A 21,062-nucleotide genomic window follows, 5' to 3' on the forward strand; every position below is an offset into this window, starting at 1 on the left:
ATGGAGGACCCATTGTGTGCAGGTGCTCCACTCTCAGCCCCGTCAGGAGAAGGTGAGGTTGCCTCTGGGTCTGGTAACCCTCCAGCCTCTCCTGAGCTGCAGAGGCTCAGGGCAGAGAGGCAGAGGGAACTAAGTTCCCGCAGGAGGAGTGCCCGCCTCCAGGCCAGGAGAGGCGAGTCACCTGTGGACTGGGGCTGCCCTATGCCTTGGGGCAGATAAAAGCCAGTCAGCCCCAGTCCCAGGTTGTGGGAGCAATGTTGTTGCTAGCCTGTTCCTGCCTGCACCCTGTCCTGCTCTCCTGCCAGAGTTCCTGACCCCACCCGACTCCCTGCCTTGGACCCAGCTACAGCTTTGATGGACAGCATCCATACCTCACCATCGACTGGACTAGGACCTCGCCTCTCGGTTAGCCCCCAGGACCAGCACACACCTACTTCCAGGTTTGTGGAGTTCATAACCTGAAACGTTCATAAGCAGGACTGTTTGTAACCTGAAGTACCACTGTATATATATGTACAATTGTATATATATACAATTTCAAACTTATGTAGAAATGTGGGGAACAGAAGATTGGAAAAATGAGAAACAGGGAGAAACTTGGACTGGGGTGGATGACTCTCAATCCACACACACACACACACACACACACACACACAGAGAGAGAGAGAGAGAGAGATTTGTACAAATTATCTATCCAGTTAAAATCTCTCTCCCCCCCCCATTGCATTCCAACAGCTTCAATCCGTATCTATTTAATAAAAGATCACAGAGAAAATGTCAGTGGGAAGTTTGGGGAATGGGCTCCATCCATCAAGCCAAGTCATGGTTATTCCATAAGCAACATTAAATGTTCAGCAGTCGGGTTTTTAATTCATCACTTGCATTAACTGTAAATGCCTCATTTACAAGAATCCAGGCCAAAGGTTGCTGGGCACTGATAAATGTAGCCCATTCATAAAGCAACTAGGAGCTAAATGAGATAACAGCCAGGTGAGTTTTCAAAGCTGGTTCAGAAAGAATATGTGTAAGTTAAGGCCATATTGATGGAGCCTTTTCATTTTACATGGACACCTAAGGAGCTTGCCAATTTTATTTTCTCTCAATTTCTTGTTTTTCTCATTTTCTCAATCAATAAAAAATAAAATAAAATAAGCTTTTGCAAAGATATGGCAGAATTTCTTGAGAATTTCTGCACACATTCTGGCATGCAATTTTCACCATATAGAATACATTCTTTTGTGACAATTTCACTAATATATGCACTTGTATGAATGCTTTCTCCTGATGTCCACATTTTTTATACACGTTACTTGGCTGGAGCACTGCGTTGAAAAATCTGGAGAGCTGTAAATGTCAAGGAATTTGAACGGATGGCTACTTGTCAGTTTTGCAAATTGTTTCAGGGTGTGTGAATTGGATAGACTTTCAATAAAAGGTGAAGCAAGCTGAATTTTCTTCTCCATCCTATGGAGCGCTTGACAGTGTATGCCATTATGATGTGAAGGGCTCTGTAATGTTTTCCCACCTCTGCTAGACCCAACTGGATAATCAGGTGGCTGGGGCTCAATGTGATGGGGAACAGGGACTATGAAGCAATGCCCCCAACGTTCAGTATATACATTTGAAGTTGTATCATACCGCTTCATACAGTCTTGGCTTCCCACAAAGAATCTCAGTTGTTAAGAGAGCCCAAATCCCCTCACAGGGAACTCTGGAAATTGTAGTTCTGTGGGGGGAATGGCCCCCTTAACAAACTACACTTCCCAGGATACTCTGGGAGAAGCCTAGTTGCAGGAAAGGCATTGCGTTGGATCCTTAAGAAGGATGTGTGGGAATGTTCAGGGATGCAGGAGAGGATATATTGTTTGATTATAGCCTTTCCAACTTATGTTAACAAGTTCACAATTTAGCAGAGTAACATTCCCCTTTTTAAACTTGCAGCGGATGCGTTAGCTCAGGCTCGCTAAAGCCTCTATAATAACTGTTCTGGTATTTTCCCTTTATTCCCTCATAAAAGATAAGACATGACACAGTCTTCTATAAAAGTATAAAGAGTTTACTCATTCTGTTCACAATTGGATCCCATAAGGCAGACCTAGCTTAGAAAAGTAACATACATCTGGAAACTATCTCATAAGAAGACAATCCCTTTGTCCAAGAGAGCATCTTTGGCTAAGTAGATGTTGCTTCTTTGATGCATGTAGTCAAAGAGAGAGAGAGAGAGATGGCTGCCCTGCCCTGTGCTTTTGTCATTACCTGCACAGGTGAGGCCACGCCCACCTCTAGTCACATGCAGAGGAAGTCTGCCCCAGCCCAGAAGGAAACAGGAAGTTTACCTGCTGGCTGGACAAACATTCCTCCCCATGTGTAAACATGTTAACTCTAGGAATGTTGTACTTGACTGCTCTTGTGTTTCACATTCCACAGGATGGCCTAGGTAGGGGCACCCTGCACCATCCCATTGGGATCTTAGAGGACAACAGCTTTTGTCCAGAAGCTCAGCTCAGAGTATGATGGGCCACATTGATACATACCTGTGGTTTGCTGGGGTTCATTAGAAACAGTCTACCCTGTGGAAGACCCCAACATTGGTCAACCCCACCTGTCTGTAGACGGTATATTGACCAGTGTTTGGACTGGTTGAGCAATGGATGCATGCGTCAGTTTGCATTTCTTAGTGCAGAAAGTATTGATCTGATGTGTAGAGTTCTTTCCTATTCTAATTAATTCAAGAGGGTTCTGGAAGCTTCTCTGTGTGAAAGAAACAAGCAGGAGGTTCCTGATGTTTGGGTTATTCCTTCAGAGAAGCTGAGTACAGCTGGCTTAAACTGGTTCTCTTATCTCTTCTGTCAAGGCCATGCTGACTATAAAAATAGGCCAGAAGGAGCCTGGGTTTCACTTTTTCTTTCTATCTCTTTTCCTTCTGGTGTGGTGTTCTGTACATAGTATGCTTAGTGTTAAAGGTTTAGACTTATTATAAATTATTGTAAGTTTAAGTTAAGTCTACTGCAACTGGATTTCTTATGGACAGTGCCAATCCTGAATGTATTGGATTTGTGATCATTATGCTCATTTGCCTTCAGAAGCAGTTAAGCTCTTCTGGGTGAAATACAGTTGGTCTGCTTTTTGGGAATCCTGCAACGTGTTTAAGTTTTTACTCTGCTAACTATACATTGGAATCTGATCTGGATAAATATTGAGTAGAATTCTATGACACCATGTCCCTTGCCTACACAAAACCAATAAAGTTGTGACTCTTGATTGTTATTTGGTTCCCCGTTTCCCACCCCCAGCTTCACTGTGCACAGGTGTGCAAACGCATCACCTAAATTTCCTAAGAAAGGAGTCTTATATGTTGTTAAGTGCAACACATGTGTCCAGGATCCCACCCTTCCCACTTCTCTCCTCAAGGCCTCTTACACCTCTACCATTTCATCACAGTGGAATATTTTCAAACCCCTAACTTCAAACAAATGGTTCGCTTTCCATAAGTGTTGAAGGCAAAGAGCGGACTGTCAAGCCAAATTCAAAGAGCACCATCTTGCAGGTTGCTTTTAGCTTTTGCTGGTGTGTGGTCTTCAAAGGCTCAGATATCACTGCAGAGAAAATTGTTAGGAACCATTGGTAGGAAAGCAGCACTCGCAGCCATGTGCACACTTGGGAGGGGGGATATTTTTGGACTTCTTTGTACTCGGTTGCAGAAATCTGGAAATTACACAGAGCTGGAGTTTTGGATGTGTAACTCTTGTAGAAACTATCAATGGCATGACACAATGGTGTTATTAAGGAAGGACAATATCTCTGGTAGGGAACACATTGTGGGTAGCTGGTGGGTCTCAAACCCTCAGTAAGTTAGAGACTTTCCCTGCGTGTGAAGACAGACTCTGGTGAATTGAGTAGACAAACTAATAGTGGGCCCAACAGTTTCTGCACATGCAGAGGGGCTCATCAAACTGGGAAGGTAGGCAACCTAGGAGAAGGAAAACTCTGATCCTAAACTTCCAGTGCCTTGCAGGATGTCAGAAACGTGGCCCCCCAGAGCATAGCGGAAGAGTCAGCCTCAGAAATTGAGCTGAGCAAGCAAGGGGCCGACTAAGAATGAGAGCTGTCTGTCAGAGTTTAGAGGGGACATCCCGGCTCCCCTCCTTCCAAGGGAAAGCACTGTTAGCTCCCAAGGAGAGGAAGAGTTGGAAGTTGGCCAAAGCGTGCCAGGCAACCAGCAGATAAGCCAGAATCCGAGGCTGTGTCTTCTGGGGAAGAGACAGGCCAGCCGTTCAGTGCCCATATGAGGAGATTGGAAAAGCTGAGAGAAGAACAGAAGGGAAGGAGAAGAAAAGTGGGATTTTGGTGTTCTTCCTGTTGGAGGAGGGATGATGAGTCAGACTGATCAACTACCATTAATGAAATCAGGCAGAATGCCGTGCTCTGGATGTGTTTTTCTTGTAAATAAACTTACATGAAACTGACAGAGAGTCCTTGCTGTTTATCAGGCCACTTGCCTTCCAGAGATGTCTTTGGGAGAAGAAAAGGCTACTCAAATCTGGAGTGAAATAACTAGGATGGTTGGATGGCGTCTTGTATGCCTCCTTCCACCAACTCCTGCCACCAAGCTGGTGCCAAATGTCTTGCTCTGCCCACATTAGGGAGGACTGCAATTTTGTCATCAATGATGCTGTGCTGTCAAAGTTCAAAAAGAACGGGCCTAAATATGACTCTTCCCAGGTTGCAATGCTCAACGATATTCCAAGTTGAGCTATGTTTCCTCCTCCTCCTCCATATGTCATTGAAATCAAAATAGTGTTATGTACTGAAGTTCTCACCCTGGGCCAGCAGGGGGATACTGTAGATAGTTTTCACTCAGGTCCACATATGCAAATAGGGGGTTGAAAGTGACGTTCAGTGATTGGATAGTTACAGAAAGTGGTTGCAGTTGCGTTCTAGTGGAGCTCTATATAAGCAGGCTGGCTGAACCCTTCAGTTCAGTTCAGTTCTGGCCTGTGAATAAACAAGAGCTGTTTGAAGAATCGCTGTGTTGTCTGATATGTTCACCCACAACTTAACAAATAGGTTGCAAGCAAATGTGCTGATTTTGTGCCTACACTGCCAGCACTCCCCAGAGTAGCCACCCGATGCAAATAGCATCTCCTTGTATACTCTCAGAGAATAGTTACGTTAAGGAGCTAAAATGAAAGCATCACAGAATACGGACGCTGCTAAAATAGGTGTGTGTCCACTATTTACAGAACAATAGCTTGGCTCATGGGCAATCAAGTGGCTTGGAAATATACATCCCAACTTGTGTGTGGCTGAATCCTGCTTGGGCACAGCTATCAGAAAGCTTCCTTTGATTCTTCCATAGTCACTTATCCATGCTCTGAAAATCCCAGTCTCTCCTGTAAACTAAAAGAAAACTCGATTAAGACAGCATCTTACTCCAGTCAAAAAGATGTATCGACATCACAATGGCAATAAGTGAGCTTCAGGAGCTAGACAGGGTCTTTAATCTCTGTGGTGACACCCTGAACTCTGCTTCACCTTCTATATTTATTTACATGTCTCCTGCGCTCTAACAGAACCCATTGTGAACAAATTAATCAGCATTTATCAATGAGCTTTCGAGGGGTGTCATTTCAACGACTCTGTGGAACAGGAAGCTTGCGGGTGGCGGCGGTGGGGAGATAGAGGAAATAAAAAATTATTTTTATCCGTTGTATAAATGTACCCATATTATTAATTTATAGCTTCCATGGCTGACTGTAATAGTTTAGCACTTCCGCAGCATGTTCTCGAAACAGAATTTTATGCTACAGGTGAGGCTGTTTAATACTTAATTCAAATGCACCCTAAATTCTATGCGGCGCAGAGTGTGGGAGGCAAAACATTTATTTTGTACTGGATTGGCTGGCGATAGGCAACAGATTTCTGCCTCCATGGTCAAAGTTGCTGTTGTGATCAGATCCTATTTGTGGTCTCCTCACTGGGGCATCTATAACACAGGGTTATAGAGACCTTTGACCTGACCCAGCTGAGCTTTCCTTACATCCTCTTACATTGACTTGCGTCCATGCGATGTGCAACTCATAGCCATGCTGTTAATAACCTCTGCCATATTCTTACCCTGTGCCCTGCCTATATGTCGGTTGTTGTACAAAGGCATTTTATTTGCTGGCTGTATATTCATGATAGCCTTTTCGCATTGTAGGCCCTGAGTGTATCCCAATAGAGTGGTGCCTTGGTTCTCAAACTTAATCCGTTCCGGAAGTCCGTTCCAAAACCAAAGCATTCCAAAACCAAGGCACGCTTTCCCACAGAAAGTAATGCAAAATGGATTAATCCGTTCCAGACTTTTTTTAAAAAACAAAACAAAACACCACAACAACCCTAAAACAGCAATTTAATATGAATTTTACTGTCTGATGAGACCATTGATCCATAAAATGAAACTAATAAACAATGTACTGTAGTCACACAATCAATCAATCAATCAATCAGTAGGTGAACTGGGTTCCGCACAGTCACAAAAACAAAAAGGCACAAAAAGAAAATAGCAAAAACAGACAGACCTCAGCGTAACACTCAAAACGGAAGTGTGGGCACTCAAATCAGAAGCATAACACTCAAAACGGAGCACGTTCAGCTTCCGAAAAAAGTTTGCAAACTATAACACTTCCGGGTTTGCAGTGTTTGGGTTCCAAGTTGCTTGAGTACCAAGGTGTTTGAGAACCAAGGTACCACTGTAAAAGAAATAGCTTGTTTTGCTGTCACTTGCCCTGCCTACGCCACATGCGTGTTTTGCACACACGAGAAAGTGCTCCATGTGTGTTGCACTCAGGTCCTGCTTGCAGACTGCCCATGGGAAACTGGTTGGTCACCATGAGTGCAGAATGCCGGACTACATGGGGTACTGGTTTGATCCAGCAAGCTGAGGTTATATTCTTATAGTCCGACTTGTTGCAAGACAGCTTCTCAGCTTCTTGTGTTCCTCACAGACAGTCACAGTCCTGACACAGAGCATATTGGCCCATCCAGTCTAAGACTGAAGTTGGTTACGTGTTCTTACTTCCATCTCTATTGGGTTTTCACCACCGAGGCCAAGGTTGCATTAATTTACAAGACCTTTAACACCATTAATAATAATTTTATTATTTACCAGTATGCCCCACCCATCTGACTGGGTTTCCCCAGCCACAGAAATATTTACTCTGCAGACACGACATAAGGGCTGGTAACATTAGCACTGGGAATCCCATGGGGTTGACCACAATTCCTGGGGACAATCAGGTCATGCATCCATAGCAGTGATCAGAGGAGGAATGACCACTGGGATGAACACAGAGAGAAGAAACCAGGAGCATTTGCGCCAGCAAAACCAGAAGCCTTCATCTGCCCCAGCTGCAATGAAGCATGTCTCCCCCGTATCTGTCTCTACAGCCACAGCAGGCACTATAATCTTCCAGCAGGCACTATAATCTTCCAACCTTTCTGAAGAAACCAGAGGCCTTACTTTTGGGCATGGTTGGCCAATTGGTGCCAAAGAAAGATGTATGTATGCCACAACAGCAGCAAGAATACTTATTGCAAAGTATTGGAAGACGCAAGACCTACCTACCAGGGAAGAATGGCAGATGAAACTGATGGACTACATGGAAATGGCGGAAATGACCGGTAGAATCCGAGACCAGGGAGAAGAGTCGATGGAAGAAGATTGGAAAAAATTTAAAGTATATTTTAAAAAATATTGTAAAATTAATGAATGTTAGAAAGATGCTGGAGTCAATTTACATGGTCTTAGCAGAAAGGTTGTAAAGAATTAAGTTAAATTGGATTGTTAATGGCTTAAAGTGAAAAATTCAAGGTTAAGTTGTGTTAAGTTAAATTTATGGAACAAAATCTGAGAAAGAGGGAAAGGACTTGCTGAAACAATTATGAATTAGAATACAAAAAGGGAGGTGTGAGGAAGTCAAGGAAATAAGTAAATGAAGGATAAAGATATGAAAATACTGGATGTTAGTGTTTTTTAAATGTTATTGTTATTGTTTAGTTGTATTGTGTGTGTTTTTCTTTTTAGTATTGTATCTTCTTTATAGTTTTGAAGTATTGTAATTTTTTCCCTCTTATTATTATTGTCTGTTTTTCTTTTATTTGTAATTGTTAAACCTTAATAAATATTTTTTTTAAGATATATATATATATAATCTTCCAGCAGTTTGACTTCACTCCCAAAGGCACACTCCATTGTCTTTCGAGACAGGCAGGTGCTCAGTATTGTCTACACTGACTGAGAGTGGTTCTCCAGGGTTTCAGAAAGGGACTCTTTCCCAGCCCAACTGGATAGTGGATCTGAAATCTTCTGCATGAAAAACAGCTTGGGATGTAGGTAGGGGGGGGGGGGAAAGGTTTCTCTTCCCTCTCCCTTTAGTCCTCCCTTACACGGGCTTCTGCCATGATCCTTTGAGACATTTCCCCACTGGGATACATGTCTACGCCAAAGAATATCACACACACATCAATGGGAAGGAAGAATCCATTTCTGTCTGTTGAAGTTGGATCTTCATTTTGAGTCTTTTGTCTGGGTGGCACTGTGGGTTAAACCACAGAGCCTAGGGCTTGCTGATCAGAAGGTCGGCGGTTCGAATCCCCGCGATGGGGTGAGCTCCCGTTGCTCGGTCCCTGCTCCTGCCAACCTAGCAGTTCGAAAGCATGTCAAATTGCAAGTAGATAAATAGGTCCCACTCCGGTGGGAAGGTAAACGGCATTTCCATGCACTGCTCTGGTTCGCCAGAAGCGGCTTGGTCATGCTGGCCACATGACCTGGAAGCTGTACGCCGGCTCCCTTGGCCAGTAAAGTGAGATGAGCACCGCAACCCCAGAGTCGGTCACGACTGGACCTAATGGTCCCTTTACCTTTACCTTTATCTTCTATCCACCATCAAAGTTAGTTCCACTTATCTGTTGGCGCTACCCATCCCTGCAAATGCTTATATTTTGAAGGTGGTTAATTACATGGGCCAAAGACCCAAAAGTCACCAGGGGCATAAATCTCTGCAGCTCTTCTGCAACCCAAGTTGATTTAAATCAACTTGGAGATCAGGCCCAGAGATAATAGGTTTGCAAGGGCAACTCATTCCCACGGAATAAGGGGCCCCCAGCTATTAGCAAAGCCATTACAGCTATTGATTGGCATCATACTCCCTATTAGCTAGCCCAAATGATACTCCTTAGTTACATCATTAGTCACCGTAAATCACTGGAAGCTACCACATAAAATTGTTTAGCGAGTCGGGCTGTTGGAGCACAATCAATAAGGTGACACATTTAAGTGTGAGGAATAGAGGAGTGCAGCCCAAGTGCTAATTACAAAAGGAAGAATAAATACGTTTGTGCAAAAACAGGATGGGTTTTTCATGTTATTTAGCATGCAACAGAAAGGGGATGCTCAGGAAGGAGACATTTTTTAAAAGGGACGTGTCGCGGTGGAGCGGCTACATTTAACGAACAAAATAGCATAACATTGCACAGCTCATTTACTCCAAAGTAGACATTAAAGCCAGCATTTAAAAAAAGAAAGGAAAAGCACAGCATGATATTGGAACTGATTTAGCATGGGGGAATTTGATAAGGATGAGGATTGTCATTCTGAGCCAGAGTAATGGCATGCTATAGCTTTGCTGGATCCGGCCAGCTTTCATTCAGCCTTGCATTTGATTTCTGAGGGTGCCCAGCCTCTGAGAATCTTACAGGTATAGGGCATAAACACAAGAAGCTCCCTTATACCAAGTCAGACAATTTGTACATTTCCTCTCTGTCCATTTGTCTACACTGAATGGCAGTGGCTCTCCAATGTTTTAGCCATTGTCCCCTCCCAGTCCTACTTGAGGTGAGGATGATGATATATTAAATTTCTGTACTGCCTTTCATCCAAAGGGCTGTCACATGGAAGATGGAATAAGTTTGTTTTCTCCTGCTCTGGATGGTAGGACACAAACCAATGGCTACTGAAATATACTCAGAGTCGAGAGTGGATTTCATGCTCTTTATTCAGCTCATAGTGGTGAGGAGGAATGGAAGTTCCCCCAGAATGTCTGTTTTATATATATTATTTACACAATGGGCCCCACGTGATTGGCTAATTCCGGGATTCTCCTGTAGGCCAATCAGGTTGCGGATTCACTTCCACCTGGAGCTGGTCCTGTGGACCAGTCAGACTGCTGCGTTCTGAATCCTATTGTTCTAGGAATAGGTTTGCCAGAAGCGGCTTCATCATGCTGGCCACATGACCCGGAAGCTGTACACTGGCTCCCTCGGCCAATAAAGCGAGATGAGCGCTGCAACCCCAGAGTTGTCCATGATTGGACCTAATGGTCAGGGGTCCCTTTACCTTTACAGTGGTACCTCGGGTTAAGAACTTAATTTGTTCTGGAGGTCCGTTCTTAACCTGAAGCTGTTCTTAACCTGAAGCACCACTTTAGCTGATGGGGCCTCCCGCTGCTGCTGCTGTGCCGCCGCCGCACGATTTCTGTTCTTATCCTGCAGCAAAGTTCTTAACCCAAGGTACTATTTCTGGGTTAGCAGAGTCTGTAACCTGAAGCGTCTGTAACCTGAAGCATCTGTAACCCAAGGTACCACTGTACCTTTACCAGTTATTGTTTGACTCTGGCTGCCATCAACCCCAGCCCGCATGGCCAATGGTAAGGGAGAATGAGAACTGTGGACCAGCAGCAACGCAGATAAAGCCTAGATACTCATAACAGGGATGTTAAATAAACAAGAGATATCTGGCTCGCTGCAGCTGGCAATCGAACGCTGGAGTAAATGGACTCTGGTGTGATTCAGGGTGGCAATTCTGATGTACCAATGATATACTGATATTTTACGATTTAAGCAGTGCAAGTAGGAAAGGTGATGGGGATGATGGTTGTGTCTTGGGTGCCTTGACATGGAAGAAGGCAGCTTCCCACATCTCTCCTGAACCCTTGAACTCAGCTGCCCACCCTGCACCCCTCCTCCAGTTTCCAGCTGTGTTGCTTTATGCCACCTCCGCTGCCAAACGAAATTAAGCTCAGTCAAGAGAAGCAGATGTCTGGCATCTGGCACCAAAGCAAAGGTTCGGCGTTTGGCACGAGGGATGGTTGCCTGAGCCGAGGCTCTGAAATATAATTAAATTTGTAGCACCATGCCAGTGGCTGCCAGTCAAAGTGGCCAGATGTGCCAGAGTGAGAAATGTGCGCTTTCTGCAGCCCACCAGAGGGACAACACAACACCTCCTGCCAAGTCTCATTTGTGCAACTCCAGGGGAATGGGGCAAAATAACCCTGTGGCTGGCACACAGAAACCAGAGAGGATTGTTCGGCTCACAGTGTTATTACAAATTTTGACAACAAAGAGGGTCATACACGTGCCTTTTCCCTTTGTCTCGACTCATACCTTTTTTTGGGGGGGGGTGTAAAAATCAGCAATGGCGTGAGAGCTAACATCTATATCTGCAGCACAGAGCGCCTGCAGACTCATAAATAATTCTTTGTACAGAAGGGAAAACAGGAAATAAAGTAAAATACAACTACCTTGTATTGGTCTCTTTTGAGAGCTCTTTTGTATTGTTCCAAGGAGCTGGCAGCAGAGCCAGCTCAAAATATCCATTTTTGATGGGGAGAATTTGATGGGCAACATAAAACAACAAGTTCAACATTCGGCTTTCTTGCAGAAATTTCACACCATCTCCATCTCTGCCTGCAGTAAATGTCCAGCTGCTGTCTGGTCACATGGCTGGACCCAGTTATCACAGGTGTACTTATAATGATTCCAAAATCAGGCTGTCAAACAGGAATGAGTTTTGTTAGAGCACAGGCTAGGCTTCTTCCATGGCCACTGAGTACCAATGATAGAGCTAAGCTAAAGTAACAGATTTTTGCCTAATTACTAAGCTGTGTACTTTACAGCTAACTAGCTTGTGCAGTTGGGACACGGGTGGCGCTGTGGGTTAAACCACAGAGCCTAGGACTTGCTGATCGGAAGGTTGGCGGTTCGAATCCCCGCGACGGGGTGAGCTCCCGTTGCTCAGTCCCTGCTCCTGTCAATCTAGCAGTTCGAAAGCACGTCAAAGTGCAAGTAGATAAATAGGTACCACTCCGGCGGGATGGTAAATGGCATTTCTGTGCACTGCTCTGGTTCGCCAGAAGCGGCTTAGTCATGCTGGCCACATGACCTGGAAGCTGTATGCCAGCTCCCTTGGCCAATAAAGCGGGATGAGCGCCGCAACCCCAGAGTCGGTCACGACTGGACCTAATGGTCAGGGGTCCCTTTACCTTTACCTTTAACTCGTGCAGTTAGGTAATTTCTAATTACTAAACTGTGTAGCTAAGGAAGATCCCTAGTGCCAACAGGAAGAAATATATAACGATATAGCAGTAGGCACCCAAGATTTATTTTATTTTTAAAATTATATACCGCCCTATACTTGGAGGTCTCAGGGTGGTTCACAGAACAAAATCAAAATATAAAACCACAAAATATATAATTAAAATAAAAGCAACAACCCAATATCCCCCCCAAAAACCCACATTTTATTTATTTTTTGTAATTGTTTTTATTGATTTTCATATTATATATTTATGCATTTTTACAATATTACTAATCTAAAACTCTCAGGATTACCACTTCCATCTACCCCTCTTCTGTTTTTCTTGTTTCCACACTATAATATTTACACATTGATTTATATCAGCATATTGTTCATATCTATGCATAGTTCTTTCTATAATCTCATATAGAATGCTCCATCAATTATACTTCGCAAGGTTTATCTCAAACCTGTCAGTGTTTTTATATGTAAACAGTATTTACACATTTCAAAAGGGCATAGGATGTCAATCAAAGGCCTGGTTAAAAAGGAACGTATTTGTCTGGTGCCTAAATGCGTATAATAAAGGTGCAAGGCGCACTTCCCTGGGGAGAGCATTCCGTAGACTGGGAGCCACTGCAGAGAAGGCCCTTTATTGTGTTGCCACCCTCTGAACCTCTCAAGGTGGCACCTATAATAAAAGCTCTCCAGAGATTACCACGAGGTTTTGGGCACACCTCTGCTCATTTGGCTAATGCAAATAACTTTACATTCTGTTAACAAAAGCACGTGCTTGACTGGAACAAGGATACCTGCGGGAGCATTCAAGCTGCTCCCTAGAGAGCTCAGCCATGCAGGCCACCAGCTTGGATGACATCATCTAACATGGCCGCATCCATAGTGCAGCCTCTCTAGGAAGCAGCTTGAACATCACCATTTAAAACATGGACAAAAAATTGCTTGAGATGAGTGCTGCAAATCAAAGAATAAGCAAGCTGTTTCTTTCCAACTTGAGGGAAATGTAAAGAGTGGGTCGTTTTGACTCAGCCTCAAAGAAAGCTAGGATATTCAGAGTTACACTGTCTGTAACAGTACATTTAGCTGTCAGGGCTCATTTTCATTGACAATTTCCTCCTTCGCGAATTTCTCTGACCCAGCTTCCCTTCATCTTTGGTCTCCAAAGGTTGATGGACTACAACTCCCATCATCCCCAGCCATCATGGCCAATAACTGGGGATGATGGAAGATGTTGTCTGGCAACATCTGAGGAACTGTCTGGTGCTTCTACTTTATGATCTCAACTGATTTTAATGGAGCTCTGTAAGGCATGTATGATTAACCACAATGGAGGTGGCAGAGACAAGTGCCTTTGAGCCTCTGGGAGCCTTTGAATTATACACTCCATTCAACTGCTCTGGTCTGCTTAGATGCAACAGTGGCTACAAATGGTGGCCCCTCAACTATGGAATAGCCTCAGAGGGACTCACCAGGCACCTACTTTAATGTCTCCTCAGTGCCAGGCAAATCCCTTTATGTTCTCCCATATTTTTTCCAAGCTTTTAAAACTGCAGCTTTTAACATCTGCTGCTTTTACATTTTCCATTTAAATTCTCCATTCTCATAGCTTTGAACGGGTTTTTATGCTCTTTTTAAGGTCGATTGGTGCTTGATAATGGTCCTCAGCTGTTTTATAATTGCTCAGTGCTGCTGTTATATGGGTTGAGTTTTGGGTTTTGATGTTGTATATTGCATCATGGTCATTTTTATTTTCTTTAAGTGAAGCCCCAGGAGTGATTGTTATTGGTCATCCTTCATTATTAAGTTTCTGTACCTCCTAGATCAGAACTCTCAGGTGAGTTTACAAGTCCATCAATACATAAGAAGAATCTTGTTGGATCAGGCTGATGGCCAGTGTAGTCCAGCATCTCCATCTCACAGTGGGCATCTAGATGTTTATAGGAAGCCTGCATGTTTGCAACAGGACACTTGATCCACTAGTGATCTCCAGCAACTGATCTCCAGAGGTACAATTGGAGGTAGAACTTAGTCATGGCTAGTGGCCTTAGAAAGCCTTGTTATCCTTCATGAATTTGTCTAATCTTCTTTTTATTTTTATTTTTATTTTTTTCTTTTATTTTTAAAACATCTTTATTACATTTTCAAAATTTACAAAAAAGAATAAATAATAACAAAAAATCATAAAGAAAATGAAAACCAAAAAGAACAAAGCATATTTATCAAATACCACATTATTTAAGGAGTACAAACCATGACTTGAATATTCTATGCACAAAATTCCTAGAAAGAAGTTACCTTCATATTTCTTCTTTCCCCCCATTTCCTCACAGTTACTTTCTTTTCCACTAAACTGCTTTGAGTCCCTTATAGGTTTGTTGACTTCCCTCTATCTCTTTGCAGTTTTAGTTCTACTATTGCATTTCAATAATCTGCATTCAATTGTTTATCAAGACATTAGGGGGGGAAATCCCCTTTCTGTGAAATTAATGTCTAATCTTCTTTTAATGCCATTCAAGTTGGTGGCCATTGCTACAACTCAAGAATTCCTCAGGTCGCAAGAATATTATTGGCACAAAAATGAAAGCAAGAAGAATTACCGACGAAAGAAGAATGGAGGACGAAATTGATGGACTATGCAGAATTAGATAAATTAACAGGAAGGATTCGAAACCTGCGGGACCAGAGATTCTTAGAAGACTGGAGTAAATATATGAATTATTTGAAAAGTAATAGTAATAATAATAATAATAATAATAATAATAATAATAATAATATTTTTATTTATACCCCGCCCTCCCCAGCCAAGGCCAGGCTCAGAGCGGCTTACAAGCAATAATAAAAACAAGATGAATGATTACAACTTAAAAACAAAAATAAAATACAACATTAAAATAATGGAACATTAAAATATTAAAATGTAGCCTCATCGCAGGAGGAGAAGGAAAAGAAAAAAGAAAAAAAAAAGAGAGGGAGGGAATCAAATTGGCTCCAAGCCAAAGGCCAGGCGGAACAACTCTGTCTTACAGGCCCTGCGGAAAGACATCAGATCCTGCAGGGCCCTGGTCTTATGAGGCAGAGTGTTCCACCAGACCGGAGCCAGAGTTGAAAAGGCCCTGGCTCTGGTTGAAGCCAATCTAACTTCTTTAGGGCCTGGGACCACTAGGGTGTTGTTATTTATGGACCTTGAGGCTCTCCGTGGGGCATACCAGGAGAGGCGGTCCCGTAGGTACGAGGGTCCTAGGCCGTGAAGGGCTTTAAAGGTCATAATCAGCACCTTAAATCTGACCCTGTACTCCACCGGGAGCCAGTGCAGCTTGAAAAGCACTGGGTGAATATGCTCCCATGGCAGAGACCCCGTGAGGAGCCTCGCTGCAGCATTCTGCACCTGCTGGAGTTTCTGGGACAGCTTCAAGGGCAGCCCTGCATAGAGCGAATTACAGTAGTCAAGCCTGGAGATGACCGTCGCATGGATCACTGATGAACAGATTACGCTAGTAGAACAAACTTAGGAAGGCCCCAGTCCTGCAAAGCCCTATTGTTCACAGGGCCTGGCTCCTGCATGCACTCCTGACACTGACACATTCCAAAACAGAGGCATGTGGGAACCGAGGTTTGACTGTATATTGCAAGAGTGCTCCTCCAGACATCAGCAGTGTGGTGACACTGCCTCAGAGAACAATGAATAAATGAGGTGTGGATGGTCCGGTACAATTTCACCACTAATACATCATTAGTGCAGTAATGACGTGTTGCAAAATACACCTGCAACTCTGCCACCCTGCGGGGGGAGGGACAATGTGGAGGGTTCCCTTCCTCCCCCACTGTAACATGGTTTTCAGTGTCAAATAGCAAAAGAGTAGACAGAACCTTCCCTATCCAAGCTAAACATATAAGTGGATTTTAACATTTTATGATGTATAAACAACACCTTGACAGTTATACCTGGCTGGAGGTTTGAGTTCTGTGGAAAGCAATAAAAAGCCACACACTTGCCCAAGTTCTACTATTTGTTCGGAGTCCTTTTTATATAAAAAAGTACAATAACATTTTCACACTTTCCTTTATAGACACCCTCTCTTCACCCTCTCTGGGCTGTTAAGAAATGTCCGACATAAAGCAGTAGAAACAAAGCCATTTTGGGGAGTACTGGAGAAAAGACATTGTTAATGGTGAATCATGGTTTCTTCCTTGAGTGGAGATGGAAGGTATAAAGCAACTTAAATCAGATAACACTGAAACTGTTTTCTGGAAAAAAAAAATGAAAGGAAAAGAGATAAGATATATATTTTGATATGCATATCTGCACATGGATATATCTGATGGTGCTTCAAGAATAACTATGGTTAAAAAAAGATAATTTAGCCTAGAATTCATTCACACACACACACACACACACACACACACACACACACACACTTAAGCAGAATGTATGTTATGTGGTTAATGTGCAAAACAACCAGCTATTGTGCACATTCACCAGGCCTTCTGTTAATCTTAATCTTAATCTCTAACAGGCCTTAGAAAATGTGCCTGTATATCAAGTGAATTTTGTACATTTTGGGGGCAATATTCACAATCCTCAACAGGACTTAGGGAATGTGCACACTTCGACTTTGTTTTGTACATCCTCTGGGCAATGTGCACATTCTCCAGTTAAATTGCACACGTCTGAACAAGAAAACGTAAATGTTGCTCCGGAATGTGGGAGCAATGGAAAGCACAAGTTCCATGTTCAGCTAGGATGTATATCGTGGATCAGGAAAGGTACCACCTGAGTCAAGAGGAAGCCTGAGTAGTTAATGAGCAAAGTCGGAGACAACTGTTGTGCCTGCAAAAGTGTTCAGGCAGTCACAACACTTCATTTCCAATCAGTACATATCCCATAACACCTTGCCCTCATCCTATAACTTTTTGTGCCACAAATGTTCCACGTTATTTATTTTTTGTCTTGCTTTTGTTCTGCTTGAGTGCAGGAGCACTGCTCCAGGTGGCAATAATCCGATAACATCGGAGAAGCATCCCAGCGCAACTAATAAAGCAGAATGATGTGTGGACCTTCCAGTAAAAACTCGCCACCGATGCCCTATTATTGCATCAATGGCATGTTGCAGAATACACTTGCTTACCTGCCCGCTTGCAAGAAAACCCAGTCTGGGGAGACCCTATAGAATACAGTCATTCAAGCAAGTCATCAGTGGGGAGAAGAAGCACTGCCACATTTTTGCTCCCCAATTCCCCCCCCCGCCCCATATCCATTCTAAAAGAAATAGTGAAAGGAAGAATAAGATTTAGGAATGATCATTAAAGGGAGCTTTAAAAATAACTTGGATGACATAGTTCAACTCTATGCACAGTGTAATCTGAAAGGATAATTGGCTTGGATGTGTGTGTCATTTCAGTTAATTATTTAGCCAACTGGGTAGCTGTGAGTCACACAGAGAAGTAACAGGATGTAGAAGAGGAACAAGGAGACTTTTGCTTCTTGTGGGGGGGGGGGGGAGAGTGGAAAGGAAGGAGGAGGAGATGGAAAGCAGTACAATATTATTTCTCCCACAGAATGAACCTTTCCCAAAGTCTAGGAATAATCCTCATAATGAACTATGGTCCCTGGTGAGATTTATCACCTGGTTTTGAGATCCTCGTTGGTTATTATTTTCGTTACGCGTGCATATGATAGCTGGTTGTTCCTTAGGATGCCAAGTCGTCAAAAAACACCTAATGGTAATATGGCCAAGGAGCAATTGCTCAAGCTGGCATTTAACAAAAGCGGCATTATGGCTGATGAATGAGAGATTGGCTGAGCGGAGTCCTGCACCGAAACTGTTTTCTGAGGTTTGAAAGCAAAGGGAAAGGAATGCAGGTGGAAGGCAGTTACTGCTAATGATCCCATTAGGGGAAAATAAAGCGGAATGGGAACAGGGTCCCCATCACCAAAAGAAAACCCAAACCCATCCAGACCAATCACTTCCTGTGAGTCAGGATCATTCTATGTCTAGCACCACACAATCTCCATCTACACACACACACAGAGTGCAGCTTACTCAATGCAGACCACAATATATAGCAAGTTGATAGGAGACACAGAGCCGATCAGGGCTTCCTGGAGATGGTGTGAGATATGAGGCCATAAGAATAGCCCAGATGGATCGGCTGAAAGACCGATGCAATTCAGTATCTTAGTTGCAAAGTGGGCAACCAGATTTCTGTTCCCAGCAACTGGCGTTCAGAGTCAGAGGGCCACTGACAGTGGTGGTAAATCTATGCAGCCATTGAGGACGTTACAATTATGGTTAAATGCATTTCTGTCCCGCCTTCCTGGGATTCAATGTGACTTTACAACGCTGAAAAAACAACGTTGTAAAATGCAACGTAATAAAAAGAAACTAGCTAAAAGCATTAAGTTCAAATATGTTGGAACGCACTTAAAACCGGCAGTTGAAACACAGCTTGCCCTGATAGCAAACCAGAGATCAGTGTCATTTGCACCTTAGCTTTCACAAGAAAGTCTCAGCCTACCAGTGGAAGGGTGAAAAAGAGGGAACCGGTCTAACCTGTCTTGGGAGGGAGTTCCAGAATATGAGAGGAGCCACAGAAAAGGTCTCTTGTGTGACCACCCACCATACCTGTAATGCTGATGGGATTGAGAGAGGTGTTCGCTCAAAGGTCTAATAATAATAATAATAATAATAATAATAATAATAATAATAATAATAATAATAATAATTTATTTGTACCCCGCCCATCTGGCTGAGTTTCCCCAGCCATTGAAATGTCACACATTAAGAACTTCCCTGAACAGGGCTGCCTTCAGATGTCTTCTAAATGTCAGGTAGCTGTTTATCTCTTTGACATCTGATGGGAGGGCGTTCCACAGGGAGGGCGCCACTACCGAGAAGGCCCTCTACCTGGTTCCCTGTAACTTTGCTTCTCGCAGTGAGGGAACCGCCAGAAGGCCATTAGCACTTGACCTCAGCATCCGGGCAGAACAATGGGGGTGGAGACGCTCCTTCAGATATACTGGACCGAGGCCGTTTAGGGTTTTAAAGGTCAGCACCAACACTTTGAATTGTGCTCGGAAACGTACTGGGAGCCAATGTAGGTCTTTCAAGACCGGTGTTATGTGGTCTCGGCAGCCGCTCCCAGTCACCAGTCTAGCTGCCGAATTCTGGATTAGTTGTAGCCACTAATAACATCTTCCATGACTTTGTCCAATCCTGCTTTTAAGCTATCCAAGTTAGTGGCCATTTCTACTACACCGGACAGCAAATTCCACCATTTGGACATTCCCTGTGTGAACAAGGGCTATTGTGGTGCCAGTATATTTTCTTTAGGTAGGAGGCGTTTTCCTCAACATCATGTCACACTCTAGTGTGACCAACATCTGGGTTGAATGGAAAGGCCTTGGTTGAAAGGGTATGCTCCCAGGCATTCCCTGGGCCCCAGCATCATTCTCTTTAGAAATTATGTATTAGCAGCTGTAATGAACCCTTTCAAACTGTTTACATTTTATTTTAAAAATAGTCCCAGAGGTTGTAAAAAGGAGTGGGGGCAGAGGGGCGGGGTAGGCAGAGGAACGAAACAAGGTCCTCTTTTAAGAGCCAGGATGTACAAATGGGCTCTGATTCCAACTCTGGGATGTGCCAAATGTTAATAGAGCTTTTTTCTTCTTCTTTTTTTTGCAAAAGGAGCATATCTCGAGAGTCAATATAAGCCGTGCCCGACACAAAGAGCAGCCTTTCATGGAGTACCCATCCTACCTTGGCAGGAACCACTAAAGCAATCTGCTGTATGGCTTAAGCTATTCTCACACAAAAGGCCCTCTGTGTAGCTGGAAGATAAAAATCCACTTCAGTTTGTTAACAACATTATTTAACCTCTTGATCTCTTCCCTCTGCACTCCACTCCCAATAAGAATTGAGCAGGCTTGGGGGGGGGTGTATTGGTGTGGCGAGTGTTTCTTGAATAAGGATTTTTCAAATCTCGTGCAGCTTGTTTTGGGAGCCTAGCTCACTGCCAATGGAGGGTTGCCCTTCTATATTTATTTTACTTCCGTGGATGAATCACACCCCTTAGGCACAGCATCAAATAGAGTTCCAACCCCATGCATCTGAATATTTTATTTCAAGGTCAAACAAACAAAACCACCAATAGTTGGGGAAAGGAGGATCTCACGTCTAATGCAATTATGTTCATAGGGTGAGCAGCAAGAAATCTACGACTAAATCACCCTCTGAGAGGTTTGGACTACAATAACCCTCAGCCACAACTGGCACAACCAGTGACCAGGGATGATGGGAGTTGTTGTCCAATAATGCATGGAACGTCACGTGGGGCAACTGTGGACAAACCTGTGGATTCCAGGACTGAGAAAGATGCAAAGAGTTAACCTCAACTCAAACAAAATGCTATTTTACTTAGGAACTCTGTCTTACAGCCAGCAATGATGACTGCCCAGGAATAGGACCATCTTGTCATAAGGAAGAGACTCATCACTTGGCCCGTTGACAGGAATACTTCCAGATATGAAGGTCTATTGATCTTGAACTCCAGGAAATATAGCGGTCCATTTATTCCATCAAGTCAAGCATCCTGTCTCCTGGCGTGTGGTGCCTACTTGAGGAGAAAAAAAAGGATAAAAGCAAATCAATACGCTAGTAGCCAGCTGTGCATTACTGGAATGGAGTGTTGAACTGCTGTTTCGCTCCCA

General features: G+C 43.5%; 1 long non-coding RNA gene across 1 annotated transcript; it reads left to right on the forward strand.

Annotated features, from left to right (window-relative positions):
• The first annotated feature begins 13,569 nt into the window (after nt 1-13,569).
• LOC307226460 lies at nt 13,570-15,086 on the forward strand. Its single transcript, XR_013843447.1, has 3 exons — nt 13,570-13,666; nt 14,176-14,189; nt 14,907-15,086. It is a non-coding gene; the product is annotated as an uncharacterized lncRNA (long non-coding RNA).
• Nucleotides 15,087-21,062: the final 5,976 nt, after the last annotated feature.

This window comes from Podarcis cretensis (assembly GCF_951804945.1).
Source record: "Podarcis cretensis genome assembly, chromosome: 11".
In the NCBI taxonomy this organism is placed as follows: Eukaryota; Metazoa; Chordata; class Lepidosauria; order Squamata; family Lacertidae; genus Podarcis; species Podarcis cretensis.